The sequence below is a fragment of the Amphiprion ocellaris genome, chromosome 11, assembly GCF_022539595.1.
Source record: "Amphiprion ocellaris isolate individual 3 ecotype Okinawa chromosome 11, ASM2253959v1, whole genome shotgun sequence".
Taxonomy (NCBI): domain Eukaryota; kingdom Metazoa; phylum Chordata; class Actinopteri; family Pomacentridae; genus Amphiprion; species Amphiprion ocellaris.
The window spans coordinates 31930704-31944052 of NC_072776.1; the positions used below are offsets into that span (position 1 = coordinate 31930704).

A 13349-nucleotide genomic window follows, 5' to 3' on the forward strand; every position below is an offset into this window, starting at 1 on the left:
GTCTCCACTCTGGCTTCAGCTGATGATAATTTTCTTCATTAATCAACTGATTTGTTTTCTTTGTAAGGGGATTGATTCCAGAACCAAAAGTGAAGTTTTCACTGTGTAAAATTATTCACTTTACTGTAATTTAAGACGAGAAAAAGCGTAAAATCATCACATTTCAGAAGCTGCAACCATGAAATATCCCACAAATCATTATGAAAACTGACTTAAGAGATTATTGAGCTATAAAAATAATTCAACTAGCTGAAAGAGAAATTAGTTTCCAACAGAACGTCTTTTAATATTTTACTATTCATCATTTTCTGCATTCGAGTTCTTCAAGTGTTTTCTTGTGTAAAATATTTATTTTTATTGTAACCGGTAACTCCAGCTGTCAGACAGATGAAGTGAAATGGAAATAGTCTGACAAAGAACAGAGCCCTTCATGACCCCGAATGGAATAAGTGGTTATGAAAAAGGAGACTTTGGGGTTGCATTTCTGTTTTTTTAATATTTCTGTAGCTCCTCGTTAAGAGTGGTGGAGAATCTGAAGGAAAAATCGTTGAGCTCTGCAGTCAGTGTCATGAAAAGGATATGAAAGCGAAAGAATGATCTAACATGGCCAGTGGTGGAAGAATTATTCATTTACACTTATTTCAGTTCAGTGTCTGCTGAGTTTTGCTGTTATTTACTGTCACTGTAGTGTCTCTCTTTGCTGTTTTATTGTTGTGTTTGAGGAAGAGCAGAAAAGAGACGGTAGAAGTGAAGATAATGTTACTGGAGTTGACAACAAATTGTTTGCTAAAAGCTTCCCAACATGTTTTACAAAGACAGACAGATGTCAAATTCAAAGTCAGGCCAAAATATCCACCTTTTATAAAAAGAACCCATTGAAAACCACACAAAAAATTACATGCTAAGACAGTTAAACTGCATTCTTGATTACGTTTTGAAGGAAACTTACTGTCTAATTAATTTATTTGTGAGGTATCACAAAAACGGTTTTAATAAACTAATACTTGATGTCATTGTTTTACTAGTCACATATTAGATGGATTGGTAACCCAGAAAACTGAGGAAAAACTTCAAACAGTCCCTCACTCCGTGAGTCTTTTCTACTACGTCACAATGTCAGTTTTTAGGAGAGAAAAAAAAGTTTGTTTCATTTTTCAACGTGGTATCAGTCTACAATTTTTAGGTTATCTGGCTCGATAACACCAATGTAAGGTTGGTTAATTCAGATCCACACAGTCTGGTAGCACTTAGACAAAATCAAACTCATGGCAACAGTTGTATTAGTAAAAAATTTTCTTTACCATTTAAATGACTGCACTCGCCTCCCTTTGTGTAAATGTTTCACTTAAACATCTCACCCATTGCTATTTCTTGCTGTTCTGCAGGGGCACCATCACTGCATCCTGGGCTTAGCACCACCCAAGATAATTGTGAAAATAACCAAAACATCGAGAGAAAACTGAAAATAAACAACTACTGAACATGAAACTTAATTCACATGATAGTCTAAGTATGGCCTTTCACACTGGAAACATTTTCTACTATGATGTGACATTTTTGGGGAGAAAATAGGTTTCTTTCACTTCTCAACATGATAGCAGTATGTAATTATTTGAAACAGGGTTGTCTGGCTCAACAAAGCTGGTATTGCAAAAGAAAACAAAAATGTGCACTGAATTCAATTCCATACAGTCTAGTACCACTTAGACACGAATGTTCATGAGCAATTTGAATAGAGAATTCCTCCAACCATCATGTAAATGTCTTAGCATGTGCAGAATAATTGGAGTGAAACACAGGCATCATTCAGGGCTTTGACAGAGCAGAAGTGTTACATATTCCAGTCCAGGAAAAAGCTTCAGACTGTGTTCTTTTTGTACAATAAAGCGAGCGCTGCCACAGGAATCACCTGCTTTAGATGGAGCATGTCGGAGTGTGACTTAGCCATGCTCTACATACCACAGACTACAGAGTGGAGGCAAGAAGCACCAGAAGAGGAATGATGTGGCCTATTTAACCTCTGTGTTCTCTCTTTCCAGCCCCTCCAGCTACTTTCCTCTCCGGTTAAAAAGGTTGAGAGATGAACCCTGACGTCTCTCTGCAACACGGACCAGACGTCCAAGAGAACAATTCAAACGCAAAAAAAGGAATATGCATATTTAATGCTCAGCACCGAAGCCAGCAGACGAGACAAACAGGAAGATGCCAAATCAGATTTTAATGTTTGTTCCGGGTTTTAAAATTAGCTTCTTCCAGACTGGTTAAAAGGCTAAAGAGCATCCTCTAAATGCTTCAAGCAGATGTAGAAATGAACACGTTTCACTGTGGAAAAGCTCGAGTCATTATATTTAAAAAAAAAAAAAAAAAAGCTGCATTTTTCAGGACAAGCTCCATTAGCTATCGGGTCGGGCGAGGACTTGACTCCAGCTCAGTGGGGAAGATGTGACTTTCCATCAGCTGCAGAGCCAGCAAGTTGCCATGAGAAACGAAGACACAAACACAGTCGCATATGGAGCAAAAAAACATCGAAAAGACAACATTGAGGAACGCAGTGGTTTATATGTGTGAAGTGTGTGTTAATGTATAGCTGACTTACACATAAAACCGAAAAAACTTGTGTAGAAACATGAAAACGACTTCAATTTGACCCATTTACTTCAACCTGCTGTTAGATTTTATACTTTTATACCATTGGAGTTAGCTCGATTTCCTGCATATTTTCTGAACTTTTTACAATTTGTGTACTTTTATGTGCATCCATTTTGGGTAATGTGTTTTTTATCAGTTAAATTCAAATAATATTGCATATTTAAGTCAGTCACTAAGCATATTTGACATCAGATTAAAAATAGCTCACTCCAAACACTGCTGTTTGATGCTGCAGGTATTTAATAAACTCAGAGGAAAGACTCCTAAACAGCTGGAAGCGAAAAACTAAAGCTCTTAACCCTTTTTAACCAATACAGCTAATGTTTTGTCAAAACCTCAGACTTGTTTTTTCTTCATGGCACTAATTTTTATGGACATTTAAGTTTGTAATAGATGTGAAATTGGATAGAAAAGTGGACGAGAAACAGGATTTTGACACACAAACTGTCTTCTTTGCTCTCTGTGATATTTTTGTATTTATTGGTTCGTTGTTTCCAGCTGTTTAGAAGTCTTTTCTCTGAGTATATTGGTGTTATTTTTGCTCAGTTTCTAATCCATACAGTATCCTACCATGATGGTTCTGATATTTCCAGATTTCAGACAATCGCTCCTACAAAATTATCAATAGATCTCTCTAGTGCCACAGTTTTATGGTGAGGTCCATATAAAAACATAATTTTGTTTTATGATTTTTTTCCCTTTCATATAAAAGTTAATCTAAAAAAATCTGCAGATATTGCTATATCAGATGATGACAGATCTGGATAATAATGCTGTTATGAAAAAAGAAGTTAATTATCTCACCACTAAATGTAAAGCAAAAAGTGTGTGTCTGTCCCTGGTGTTTCTCAAAAACAGTTTTTTTGATTTGGCATCTGTGTCGCTGGAGACTGGAAGAAGAGTGGTGTCAAGTTTGACAGTGTTTGGATGCTGTTTGTTGTGGTCACAGAACATGTTTATGTAGACATCAGCCTCAAAAATCAGGCCGGAGTGGGTCAAAATATGAATGAATATTGATTCAAAAAGCCTCCAGTGTGACGATAACGGCGCTCTGTAGCATCTGGATGGTTCTATTGTCTCCACCGTGAAGCACTGAAGCAGGTCAACATCCTGTTTTCTGTCTAAACCAGAGACAAACTGAAACCCTGCAGCTCTGAACTGATCCGAGCCTCTCAGGTCACCAGGTGAGCTCGGAGACAGATGCATTCTGGGAGCTGTAGTGTGGTGTGAGACGCGGCTGCGGGGGACAGGGGACTGTCTAACGGCATTCATCAGGGAACTCATCCGAGCAGAAGACGCTCTCAGCAGCCATTACTGTCACACTCTGCACACACATTAACCCTGCAAACAATGAGAGGCAGCCGAGAGTTCAGGCTCTTTACTCTCCACAAGAATCCACCACTCAGCTTCCTGCTGTCTGGACGTCAATTAATGCAGCTCTGTGTCCTTCACGGACTCTTGTAAGCTGGTTATATTTGTTTTCTCCAGACTAAAATAGCCTCCGCAGTGTATAAACCTGAAAACAAAAAGAGGTGGAGCTCCAAATCGCTTTCCTGATTCAAAACACTTTGTTCAGTTCAATTGAAAGACTCATTTTTCCCTAAGTTAAGTGCTAGCATCATGTTCAACATGCAGCATCACTGTCCAGAGCACAACATCATTCAGTCTTCAGTTCAGCACAAACCCTGCTATTATGAGCACCAAACACAAAGCTAACAGCCCAGCATCCTGTTAGTTATGACTGACTTATGAAACTGAGATAGTTTCTGTGGCTCTCACTGTCTTTTAATAAGCCTTGAATGAGGAAGTGTGCATCACAGATGGGCAGACAGCAGCTCTCTGTTGATAGCGAGAGGAGCTACACTGCTAAAAGCTCCTGATTAGGCCTCTAGCTGTCACCGTTTGTTTATTTTTAACCTGGATTCACATTGATTTTTACACAGATCACAATTAGAAAATGGAGCTTTATAATGTGAGCAAATATGTTTCAAATTCAAGCTTACGTACTGTTACAGACTCACATTTAAACACCTCTTGGAAGAAATCTGAGTGAAAATAGCTTCAAAGTGTGATGCTAAAATGGAAAATGAAGGTATTTAATAAATTCAGGAAAGACTCCTAAACAATTGGAAGCAACAAACTAAACTTCTACTCCTGTAAATGTTTTATTGACACATATTACATTTATTGCAGGTGAATCTCATTATTTTGACCTGTTATCCGACAGTAAAGTTTTATTTCTATACACATTTCAGTTTGGAATAGATGTGGAAATAAGCAAAGGGAATGAGAAAGCAAGCTGTCTTTTCTGCTCTCGGTGATGTTTTTGTACTAATATTGATGTTATTTTTGCTCAATTTCTAATCAATACAGTATCCTACGATGTTGTGGATATTTAACATACTCAGAAGAAAGATTGCTAAACAACTGGAAGCAACAAAATAAACTTAATGTTTTGTCAAAACCTCAGATTTGTTTTGTCTTCATGCCAATTATTTTTATGGACATTTTAGTTTGTAATAGATATGAAATTGGAGAGCAAAGCGGGATTTTGAGGCGCAAACTATCTTTTCTATTCTATGTAATGTTTTTGTATCAATATCTGTGCTGAAATGTGGAGAAAGATTTCCTGATAATCATTCACACAACTTGAAGTGCATCGCTTTCTGTTAAAACGATGGCATGAATTCAATTTAATGTTGTGCTGACAGTAATATGGAAATGTTACTTGGTCTGATCTACATAGTAATATTAAGATATCAGAGTGCTCAGAAACTCATTGAGAAAATCTGATAAATTAAAGTTTATGTGGTGATCAGAGAACAGGAATGAACAGAAAGGAGGTCAAAGATTCAGACTTTATTTACATATTACTGTAATTATATTTCCTTCTCTGTAAACACTATTTGTCTGTGTTGATATATGCGATTATAGCACACAGTTGATGTCCTCAACGTGTATTTGTGTTGATTTTGTTAGACGTCTGGACCATGACGTAATAATTCTATCCGCCAGCTGTCCATCTGTCTGCTCACCAGATGTTGGGATGCACTTTTGTTTTGCTGGTGTTGCTGTTCAGGTGTTTTACTGGTCAGAGCTCTCAAACAAAACAACCTAAAAACACAAATGTTTACACAAAACACCGACCCACATACACTTGACAAGTTGAAGCGCAAAAAATGAAACCCAAGAGTTCAGCTGGGGATAGTTTCATCTGATTCTGCTTAATTGTCAAGGTAAGAGACAGATCACAGGACTCCAGGTGAAGGGCAACAACAAACGAGAAGCACTAAACCCTCCTTCACAGTCTGTTCTGATGAATTTAGGGCAGGATCTTAATGTTCAGCCCCGCTTGGCAACAGGTTCAAACATTTTTTTGCAGAACCCTGGGATTATCCGCATCCTTAGGCTGTTGTTTTTTCTCCAGCAGATATTCAAAAGAGCACAGAACCTGGCTTGAACTTTTGCAGTTTCAGACCGCGACGTTGCATCACGAATTAAGCATGGAGTCGGTTGGCAGAAGCTCAGCAGAGTGAAATCAGGGCAGCCGCAACGTGTTCATTAAGATGGAGCAGGTACGATGCTGAGGGTTTCTGGCAGCTTGTTCCTTCTATTGTTCCCACCGCTGGTTGCTGTAATGATCCCTCTTCTTTGTCCAGAACAGTCTGCTCGCTAATAAAAGCTCATCCTTCACTGTCTGAGGCTGACCTGTTACTGTCAAAGTGATGCCGCCGCCGCCGTGCAGCATCACATATAAAGGAGAGAAGGTTTAGAATGAGCCAGTTTTTACTTGAGGTGCCATTACAGTGGAGACATGATAGTCTAAAAATACAAACCTGTACATATACTTCAAGATGTGGGGCATCCAAGGGAACAATTGGTTTGGATCTAAAATAAACTGTTTTTTAAAATATGGCTTTTCAAAAAAAGAAGTGTTTTCTTGTCTCAACTTGGGGTAAATGGAGCCTTTCAAAAGTTTGGGGTCCCTTGTAAATGTCCTTATTTTTGAAAGAAAAACACTTTTTTTCAATGAAGATGACATTAAATGAATGATAAATCCAGTGTAGACATTGTTAATGTGGTAAATGACTATTGTAGCTGGAAACAGCTGATTTCTAATGGAATATCTCCATAGAGGTACAGAGGAACATTTCCAGCAACCATCACTCCTGTGTTCTAATGCTACATTGTGTTAGTTAATGGTGTTGAAAGGCTCATTGATGATTAGAAAACCCTTGTGCAGTTATGTTAGCACATGAATAAAAGTGTGAGTTTTCATGGAAAACATGAAATTCTCTGGATGACCCCAAACTTTTGAACAGTAGTGTATGTTGGGGTCAAATTGTAAATTTTATACCTGATATAAAGTTATATCAAAGCAAGACAAATTCAACACCAAACAACCTCTTAAAGTTGTATTTAAAGATAAAATGTGCAACTTTAAAGGCTAGTTTCCTTCAATAAGCCCCAGAGATGGCAAAATTTGGCGCAAAATCACATTCAAAATGAACAAATGAGTCATTCCAGAACTGGACGACATTGGAATAAAAATGCTACCATTGATGTGTAAGCTGAGCCAATCAAACCTTTGATAGTTTATTACCTATTATTGATGAATATGGAGCAGAAAATTATAAAAGAGAAGGTTTATTTTTCCAAAATTTTGAAGCCCAAATGTCCTCCAATTCTGGAATGACCCAAATTTTACTGTCATTTTTACAAAACTGGGCTATTATTTAACATACAGCTGTAGATTAACAGTAATGTAGTTATTCACCAATAATCATATTTGTCACTATTTTAAAAAAAGTGCACCATCCAGGCAGTTTAGAGCTAACTTCATGCTAACAGTTTAGCCTCACATTGTAGCTCACTAATGCACTAACTACATGTATGAAATAGTTTCAGATGTCTCAATAAGTGTTCAGACACAACACTCATAAAACCATAAATGAGAAAAATGTACTTTTAACAGCAGAAAACTGTGTTGTTACCTAAAATGTGCTGAGCTTAGCTGCACTAATGGGGACCTTCAACTCATCTCTATATGCAGTAAATCTGTGCTGCTGAATTTGTTTTGACAGCAGGGAAGCAGCGGATCACAGAGCTCCCTGTTTGGATTGTTTTACAGCTTTTGAGATCAGATTCAAGAAAAAAGAGAGAAAAATGCTGTCATGGCTGTCAGCTGCTTTAATTATAAACACACAACTGCTTTGTTTCTTGTCATCGCAGCGCTTGCATTGGAGATTTAGAGAATTGGGTTATTCCTCCTGAATTCGGAGGTTTGCTTTTTGTGAAATTTAAAGCAGGATTATGTGAAAACTATGTGGTTATGCATTGCCAATTACATTTTGCTGCAAATACAGATCGTTCCCTTTAAAACTGCAGAGAAAGGACATTGGAGAGTGTCTTACTAGTTGCTGTATTTAATGCTCTAATTGTCAAAATATGCAATTAAGTGAGTGGGTGGTTATTTGTAGAGATCACAAATCAACAAAACTGTAAAAGAGAACATAACTGCTGCTAGTAGAAGTCAGCAAATCATCTGTCTGGCTGAAGACAGGATTCAGTATTCAGAATTTTCCCATTCATAAGGATCATTACTTAGTCTGATCTGACCTTTGCCACCTTTAGCTCTGTTTTACCATCATCTGTTGGTAATGTTTTATCATCAATGTCTAATTAAAGGGTGTTTGTGGGAGGAAAAAAAAGATCTATCGCTGAGACAAGACACTGTTGAATGAGCAAATGTTTTTCATTTACAAATCTGGTAAGGTGCGTTGCAAAAATAAATTAGCCAGAAATGAATGTAATTCTAACACTTTTAGATCTACTGCACTTTTATATAACCGTAGTTTGTATAGACAACCTTAAGGGTGTACTAAGAAGCAAGTATGACTTATCCAGACTTTCTTTGTGTTAACCCTAGTCAGAGTTACGCTTTTAAGCTAACCAATCAAACATTAGATGGGGCAGGACTTGGTTGAAGTCTTAGCCTGGCATTTAAACTTGAAAATGACATTTTTCTGAACACTAACCAACTAAATTTGGTTCCCAACCTGAACCAAGCTTCTAACATGTTAAAGTTTCTAACTATGTGTTATATTTTCTGTAGTTTTGGTGCCTAAATCTAGTTGGAAAGCAAGTTTAAAACAGAACGTACGGCAAAAGAACATGAAACTTAGAACTGCTTTCAATCACCAGACATTTAGTCCCTTCTTTTAAGTTATTTTCAGTCCCCATTTTGACATTTTAAGTAATTTTTATTCACTATTTTTAGTGGTTTTCAGTAACAAATTTTAATCATTTTCAGTCACTGTTTTCTTCTGTTTCTAGTAAATGTATTCTGTTATTTTCATTCACTGTTTTCTGACATTTTTAGCCACTGATTTCAGTCATTTTTGGTTCGTTTCAGTGTCTGGTTTAAATTTTTTCCAGGTGCAGTTTTGACATTTTAAGTGGTTTTAAATCACCAGTTTCTGTAGCTTTCAGTTACTGATTTCAGTCATTTTAAGTTCCTTTTAGTACTTTCTTTTAAACCATGTTCAGTCCCCATTTTGACATTTGAAGTCATTTTTAATCACCTTTTTCTGTAGTTTTCAGTAACGGATTTCAGTCTTTTCAGTCACTGTATTCAATCATTTTCAGTTCCTCTTAGTCCCTCCATTTATGTTGTTTACAGTCCTCATTTGGATATTTTAAGTCGTTTTTATTGACCATTTTCTGTAGTTATCAGTGACAGATTTCAGTCATTTTTAGTCACTATTTAACTAACCTGGTCTTTTGAGTGGAAGTCTGATCACAGGTCATGAATTATTTAAGAACAAAATTATGTCTCCTGAAAATGTAATTTAGATGCCAGTTTAACTGTATAGGAGTTTAATTTTGTGGAGATTGGACCTCCTCCTGTCACTATGCATAGACATGTTTGACCTTCAGGTAATTGCTGTCATTCCTATGCAAAAACGTGATAGTTTTCCCTTGAAATATGATAATTCTGCAGCTTTTGCATGAAAGTTTGGAGCTGAAGGAGGCAGTGAAATCATCCACAGAGAAACCAAACCCGACCACAGCAAATCCCAGACACAAACCTAAGCTGCTAATTCATACCAGCTCCTCAAAGAAACAAAGATCTGCCATGTGGCGTCTAAATGGATGCGTCTATGCACCACAATGAATCTTACGCAGATACACATCGTGTCAGACGCCTGATGTTTCACACACACCTACATTTAACCCTGCAGACGGAGGATGAAGGCTGTGATTGGTGGAGGAGGGCGTGGGAAATGGAAGTCATGTCATCCTTCCTCGGCCGGCCTAATGGGAAGAGCAAGAGCTGCTGCTTATCTCCAGCCCCGGCTAAACCCTCACCAACACACATGCAGCGGCGTTTCCATCCCTCAGAGGACGCCGCATTGACTTCCATTCATTCCATTCAACGGCTGGAGTAATAAAACTGCACACACTCACAGATATGGAGGGAAGAACAGGCAGCTTGTCTCTTTCCTCTCACTGAATCTGCAGCTTCGGGCCTTGTTTAGCATTAAACACATCATTTACATATTCAGCTGGATGGTCAGTCGCTGTCTGACCTTGTGTTTGCAGTCGGCAGATGGAGAGAATAGAGCAGAGATACAGTGAGAAGAAAGAAACTGGTGTCTGGAGGTTAGTATTGTTCAAAAAATGTGCTATGAAACACATATTTTTACATAATACGACACATATACTACTTCAGGATGTTGTTATCGCTGATGTTTAGTGCATGTAAAGATCCATAATCTGCTTAGAGGTCATTAAAAACTGCAGAACATGCCTGCTAATCTTCATCTTTTGTTGCTATTGTGGCTTGTGTCATATGTTTTGGTTGGTTTATCAATTTAATACAGGCCGTCTTAAAATATGACAAAATCTGATCGGTCTAAAAAGCTGTGTTAATCAAATTTTCATAGTTTCATGTCCTCTTATCTTCTCCTGAGTGATTACACTTGACTACAGCTGCTGACTCCTCTGAGCCAAATTAAATAGGGCCCATTTGATCCACTCATTAAACTCACACCATAAAAACTACAGTGGGAAAGTCTGAGAAGCTCAACAAAGATCTCAACTCTAAGAACGCCAAACCTATTATCAAGCATGGAGGTGGCAGTATCATGTTCTGGGACTGTTTTGCTGTCTGATCTTGTGTTTGTTGTCGGCAGATAGAGAGAATAGAGCAGAGATATAGTGTGAGGAGAAAGAAACTGGTGTCTGGAGGTTTGTTTTGTCCAAAAAATATGCTATGAAACACATATTTTTACAAAATACTACACATATACTACTTGAAGATTTTGCTATCTCTGATGTTTAGTGCACATAAAGATTCATAATCTGCTTAGACATTTTTAAAAATTGCTCAACACGCCTGATAATCTTCATGATTTAAGTTTTCTATGATGGTCGACAATGCATCCACTGACTATCTTCTGTTGCTATTGTGACCTGTGGTATATGTTTTGGTTTGTTTATCAATTTATTACAGCTCATCTTAAAATATGACGAAATCTGCAGGGTCAAAAAAGCTGTGTTAATAAAATTTTCTAATTGACATGGCCTCTTAACTTCTCCTGAGTGATTACGCTTGACTACAGCTGCTGACTCTTATAAGTCAATTAAAGCAGGGCCCATTTGATCCATTAGACTGGAAAACACTACAGTGGGAACATCTGAGGAGCTCAGCAAAGATCTCAACCCCAAGAACACCAAACCTACCATCAAGTATGGAGGTGGCAGTATCATGCTCTGTGGAACTGGAGCTTTACATAAAGTAAATGGAATAAAGAAAAAGGAGAATTTAAACCTAAAGCCATCATCAGAAGATTGATCTTGGACACAGTTGGATGTTTCAACAAGACGATGAGTCCAAACACACATCAGACATGGTAAAGAAATGGTTCCATCAGGCTAGAATGAAGGTTCTAGACTGGTCTCCCCAAAGTCCTGACTTAAACCCATCAAGAACCTGAGGACTGATGAAGAAACAAGTCTGAGTCAGAAAGACGACAAATTTAGTTGAACTGCACCAGTTCTGTCCAGTGCAGTCAAAGATAAACCAGAAGATTGTAGACGGAAACCAAAACAGCCTAATTAAAGTTTAACTAAATAATAGAATTTCTCTATTTGACCCAGGAGATTTACAGAAGAGCTATAATAAATCTATAAAACAAACAAAATGCGTGATTGTTTTTTCTTGACAAAGACGCATGTAAATGATTCCATCAACTGGACTTGTCTTGGAGGTTTTCACCTTTCTGAAAGGTGAAACGTCTTCAAGAACCTACAAGACAAGTCCAGTTGATTTCTACTGAAGCTCCTACGATTACCATGACCTGGATTACTGAGAATCCATACAGACAGATTACATCATAGAAAATTAAGAGAATCATTGGAAACTTGGTGAAAAACTAAAGACACATCTATTTAATGCAGCCAAAGTGTTGCATTCTAGGATGTCCTCTAGATGGTTTTGTAAGGCTCTGATTGATGAATCCCTCATGCATCTACTTATAAAGATTATCTTTGCATCAATGAATCACTCGAAGAACCATCCAGTTGACTCAAGAGCTGCAGCTACAACCACAGTTTCCACTCCAACCACTTCTGCCTCTTTGAATCTCTGCAGTCGACTCCCGTTGGTTATTAAGACTTCCTGCTTCCTCGTCTCAGCACGGATGAACACCGAAGCATCACGAGGACATGGAAGCAGCAATATTTATTAACACACTCTGACTGAAAACCTGCAGACGAAGCTGTTAGACACATCGTTAGGGTCGGATACAGTTTTGGAAAGCGGCAACGGTCCGACGAAACTCTGTGACGTCCAACAAGGATGGAATTCTGATGGACCACAATCCAGTCAGTGCAATGGATCATCTTTCCTCATCACGCTTTCTCCACATGGTTTGAGAGAAGAGGAAAGAAGTGTTGAAACAGCTCAAAAGATCAGGAAAGACAAAGACTCGGCTCACGCTCGGATCCTTCAGGCATCCGGAGACGGCCGAGCATCCAAACAGCCGAGACGAATTAGACGTGGATGGAAACCAACGTCTGGCTGTAAGCACATAAATCTCCGGGGACTTTTACTGCATCTGTCTCCACATATGGCAGCGTTTTCCCCCATAACTGAACTCTGTCCACTCAGCTGTGACATCCAGGCCTTTAATTAGGTTTTATTCAACTAAAAAGCACCAAAACGACAATTAAAACATGTCAGTTCAGGTAAAAGTCTTGTATTCAAGCATCAGAAACACAATAAGTTGAAGAATGTAGTTTATTTTGTGTCATTATTGTGGTTTTTGAATGTAAAACCTCTAATAAATGTGAAACCTACAACACTAAATGATTCCGTTGGTTTATATTTTAATGTAATGTTGGTGCTTTGGCCAATTTTTGCTGCTAAATTCAAAGCCTGCTGGTTAAAATGATGGTTTTATCGAATAAGCGGACCAAAAACCTCAAAATATTCAGTTTATAATGAAATAAATCAGAAAAATTAAACAAATTTCTAAAAAAAACTATCAATTATCTGTTTAATTGTTAATTGATGTCTGGTAGGTGACATTTTTTGGCTCATTTTTGACTTTTTTGCTGCATTTTCTATTTTTTTCTGACAAAATTGACAATTTTGAAATGATCTGAATAAATAAAGCTGATAAAACATTTAA

General features: G+C 37.7%; 1 protein-coding gene across 2 annotated transcripts in view; it reads right to left on the reverse strand.

The window, feature by feature from the left end:
• The window catches only part of enox1 (ecto-NOX disulfide-thiol exchanger 1), a 178647-nt gene that overhangs the window by 140478 nt on the left and 24820 nt on the right, over positions 1 to 13349 (reverse strand). The window lies entirely within an intron of this gene.